Source organism: Oncorhynchus tshawytscha, linkage group LG34 (genome assembly GCF_018296145.1).
Source record: "Oncorhynchus tshawytscha isolate Ot180627B linkage group LG34, Otsh_v2.0, whole genome shotgun sequence".
Lineage (NCBI taxonomy): Eukaryota > Metazoa > Chordata > Actinopteri > Salmoniformes > Salmonidae > Oncorhynchus > Oncorhynchus tshawytscha.
This window is the reverse complement of record NC_056462.1, coordinates 8043008-8048121: the sequence shown is the minus strand read 5'-3', so window position 1 is coordinate 8048121 and position 5114 is coordinate 8043008. Positions and strand designations below refer to the sequence as shown.

General features: G+C 41.2%; 1 pseudogene; it reads left to right on the top strand.

Annotated features, from left to right (window-relative positions):
• LOC112231555 lies at window positions 1-948 on the top strand (annotated as a pseudogene).
• The last annotated feature ends 4166 nt before the right edge of the window (window positions 949-5114 follow it).

The following is a 5114-nucleotide window of genomic DNA, read 5'->3' as shown; positions in this document are numbered from 1 at the left end:
ATGCTGAGGATTGTTCTGTTTGGGAAGACTGGTGTTGGGAAGACTGCAACAGCAAACACTATCCTGCAGAAAAAAGTTTTTGATTCTCACCCCTGCTTCTCTGACAATAGAGTGTGACAAGGGTAGAGGGGAGGTGGATGGGAGAGATGTTACTATTGTTGAAACTTCAGGCTTGTTAGACGCTAACTTATCACAAGAGGAGACCCTGAAGAAGATTGCTAAGTGCATCTCCTTCTCTGCTCCTGGGCCCCATGTGTTCCTTGTAGTGAATTGAGTTGGTTAGATTCACACAGGAAGAGAAAGACTCAGTGGAGATGATTCAGACATTCTTTGGAAAAGATGCAGCAAGATGCATCATGGTTCTCTTCACAAATGCAGACCAGCTTGAAGAACAAACAATTGAAGAATTTTTGCGTGCCTCTTCAGATCTTCAGGATGTCATTGCCAAATGCGGGGGGCGGTATCATGACTTCAACAACAGAGATAAGAAGAACCGCTCCAAGGTCACTGAGCTGCTTGAGAAGATAAACAAGATGGTCACGATGAATGGGAGGAAGCTACTACACCACTGAGATGTTCCAAAAGGCTGAGAGGGCGATTGAAGAGGAGACGAAGAGGATCTTGAGAGAGAAGGAAGAGGAGGTGCACAGGGAGGAGGAGAAACTAAAGGCAAAATATGAAGGAGAGTTCCTAAAGAAACAACAAACCATCCTAGGTGCAGCTACCTTTGCATCAGCCAGATGGTTAGCTGAAGGACAAAACAACTTCACAAAAGATTGTTGGCGCTGTTTCAGCTCATGCAGTATCCTCTGAGGTGGTGGTCATCAGATGGCATTAGGCATGTGACAGTGGAACAAGACATGAAGTACTGAAGACTGGGGGGAAAAAGCACCACATTACAATACTGCAAATCACATGACTTTTCATTAATGATAAAGTGGCATGGAAAATAATATTAGGATAGGACTTGATTTGCCCTTGATGACAAGTGATGGCCTGGATGCCAAGTGAACTCATATAATTTGCTTACAATCATACCATTGAGTGACCTGCTTTAAATGCTGAAGCTAACGGAATCTGCTAACCCAACTTAAAATATCTGAAGTATATCATTGTTTTCCATCATCCTTTGTAACAGGTAACACACAGACGACTGTAATGGCAGAGAGAAAGAACCTGAATAATCATGAGTGTAATGATACATGCATACTTTGAGGTGTATTTTATATATTGATCTTGAGATTGGGACTTACTCCTGTATCTGGCATATTTGAATGTGACTGCATGTACCTAGAATTCGGTATTAAAGCTATTGCTTCAACTGTACCTCAGACTCAAGTCTTAAACACGTTTGTGTTTATAGAATAATTGTACTACCGCGTTCACCTATACAATCCCTATTAGGTCAGGGATTACTACAAGAAAGGAATGCATTTTATTGTTTAGAAGGAAGAACCCAGGTCTACTTGTAGAGTTTAACTCCAACCCAAAATTAGCACTAACTTCCCATCACTAGAGGGGGCCATAACTTGGTTTACCCGGGGCGTACTGCAGAATTGAAAACATCCTCCAGTGATTTTTGTTAATTTATTGGTGATAAGATATCCCAAATATAAATACAGTAAAGTAGTAACACAGTTTTTATTTGACACAACTTCAAAGAGTTGGTCTGATGGGAATCCGTGATGTCGTCGGCCTCCACCCTTACTTGAGGAACAATGGAGAACAAAATAGGACTTTCCCACGTGTGCAATGTTATGACATACCTCGAACACCTAGTGAGGTGTGCCTTTTAAGTAAAATCAGGTGTTAGAGGTAAAAAGGAGACTGGAATGTCACTTTAACATCAGGAAATGAGGCAAACAGGTGTGGGTCATTAGGCCATCACCAGACAGGAAATGCAAGACTTCATGGCAGAGATCAAAGATGGCTTTGATTAGAGCAGGGATGGGCAACTTCAGTCCTTGCTGGCCAACTTCAGTCCTCGCTGGCCAGAGTGGTATTGCACTTTCCCCCCATCCCTAGCAAACACAGCTGACTCAACTAATTGCATTCTAAACTGAAGATAATGTTTAGTTAATTATTGGAGCCAGGTGTGTTATTCTCCTCACCTGTCATACTTATCAGGCCTCAGAGGACTGGAGTTGCCCATCCCTTCATTAGAGGGAGTACAGCTACAACCAGAAGTGACTTTTTTTGTCGCAGGTGAGGAGAATTTATGCAGAAGGTTAGGATAATTAATGTGACAGGTTAGGAGATTTAGGTTAAGGTTAGGGTTAGCTAAAAGGCTCTCCTAACCTGCTACGAGAAGTGACTTCTGGTCGTAGCTGTACTACTTCTAGTCACAGTCATCAAATATTGGCATCCTAGAGAGGGGAATGCAGTTCTTATATATTTATATGTTCTAGATATTATTTGGGATATTGGCTGACGTGGTCTATGGTTTTGGGAGATAGAGATGACGGCTGAGGTGAAACCATCACCTTTTACATCAAACCTGAACGATGCAACTCTAGCAGTGGACTGGCCAACTGGAGGAGTTGGACTTAACTTTGCTTAATTACAAGGTTTCCATCCAACCTTTTTTAAGTGAGCAAAGTACATGTTAGATACATGTCACGACAGGCCTGATGGAAACAACATATGTTGGTAAACTTTCCAAATGTCGACAAAACAACATACGCTAGACAAGGTGTGTCTGTAAAATAAATTATGCGAGAAATGGAGGAACTGTCTTTATGCGCAAATAATAATATAATAACCATCAATCATATCAAAGTAAACTTGAAGTCATGCAATGATATGGTCCTCCACTACGACTCAGTGAAGCATGCGGTTTATTAGGCTACAGATTAAATAAATTATGATGAACTTCACATGGTGGTGAAAGTGCACTGTGATGGGGTTGTGATACTCCTTTCCAATAAATATCGAGGGTCTTATTCTGGTCAAATGATGATCGATACTTGGCTGCCGTTTTGACAAAAATAATTAAAGTCTTATCCATAATAATCTCATCATGTAAGATATACCCGCACTGTATCTGCAAGATGTGGGCTAGAGTGCAATAGCCACAACCAGAGTGGGCACAAAATTTGTTGCGTCAAAACCATCAGTAAAGTTGAAAATGCAATGGAAACTTGCAAAGTGTCATGACTTTGGCCTCTTTGGGTATAGCAAGCCCATCCCCCTCTCCCTGCCTCCCCCTTTCCTCCTTCAACTAGGTTGCTGTGGTCAGAGGTCGTAAATTCCTGAGAAGACCTCATGGACACACAGTTATAGAGAGTAGTTTTTCATGGAGAACAAAGGAAATCCTTCCACCTCACAGAACTTGAGGTACGAACAAATTTCACGTTCCAGAGAAAGCATAACAGATCGGTGAAGAATCCAGCTACGAACTGGTCCGTTTGTTACAACTTGGGGAAGCTCATGGGAGATGGTGTGGCCACATTACCATAACGCTGTTTATATAATAGCCTCAGATATGAGGTTTACATCTAATTGTTGTATAAGATGAATGAGTGAGTATGATACTGTATGTATGATTGTGTAATATGATTTTGGACTGTTTAATGAAGACAAATACAATTCCCTTTTGATTTGAACTAAATCAGAGGACCGCTCCTGAGCCCAGTTAGGGTCAGGCCTCCTGGGACAGCCCTTTTCTGCCATTCCGAATAAAACCCAACTTTGAGAAATTATCAGCAGACCGAGCTTACCTCAATTACGAGATGGCTAAAGGTTGTAGCCCATTTTTTCTCCATTAGGAGGGACAAAGGTTGTGGACCATTGCTGAATCTTTAAACCATACCACATGGTTAACCTGTAGTGACGCCCAGCCCGTGAACGGTACCGTTATCATCATCTGACACTAATTAGCATAACGCAACGGACATAAATCTTCCTAGAAAATATTCCTATTCATGAAAATCACAAGTGAAATATATTGGAACACAGCTTAGCCTTTTGTTAATCACCCTGTCATCTCAGATTTTCATATATATGCTTTACAGCCAACGCTAGGCAAGGATTTGTGTAAGTTTATCATAGCCTAGCATAGCATTATGCCTTGCTAGCAGCAGGCAAACTTGTCACGGAAATCAGAAAAGCAATCAAATTAAATCGTTTACCTTTGATGAACTTCGGATGTTTTCACTCACCAGACTCCCAGGTAGACAGCCAAAGTTCATTTTTTCCCAAAATATTATTTTTGTAGGCGAAATAGCTCCGTTTGTTCTTCACGTTTTGCTTAGAAATCTCCCGGAAACTGCAGTCACCACAACTCCGAAAAATATTCTAAATTTGCTCCATAATATCAACAGAAACATGGCAAACGTTGTTTAGAATCCATCCTCAAGGTGTTTTTCAAATATCTATTCGATAATATATCAGTCGGGACAATTCATTTTTCACTCTGACCGATTGGAGTAATGGCTACCTCTGTATTTTACGCGAGAATCTCTCTCGGAGCCACCATGTGACCACTTACGCAATGTGGCTGCCTACGGCTATTCTTCAACAGAAATGCGTAAAACTACGTCACAATGCTGTAGACACCTTGGGGAATACATAGAAAGCGTAAGCTCATTGATGGGACATTCACAGCTGAATAGGGAGTCATTGGAACGCAGTGCTTTCAAAACCTGGGGCACTTCCGGATTGGATTTTTCTCAGGCTTTCGCCTGCAACATCAGTTCTGTCATACTCACAGACAATATCTTTACAGTTTTGGAAGCGTTAGAGTTTTTTCTATCCAAAGCTGTCAATTATATGCATATTCGAGCATCTTTTCCTGACAAAATATCCCGTTTAAAACTGGAATGTTTTTTTTCCAAAAATGAAAATACTGCCCCCTAACACCAAGAGGTTTCAAACTCTTAGACTATTGATAACGACAGAATGAGAACAAGTCTTTGATATTAATTACTAGTCTGCAGCTAGGAATTCGGTATCATTGAACGCGAAGAACGACAACCGCCGAAACATCCATGCAATAACGAATGTCACTTTGAACTATCCCCTCTAACCGAGAGAGAGAGAGAGAGGGAGACGGACAATTCTACGAAAGACACAAACTTTTCACCAGCGATCAAGACGACACACTGAGTGTAAAT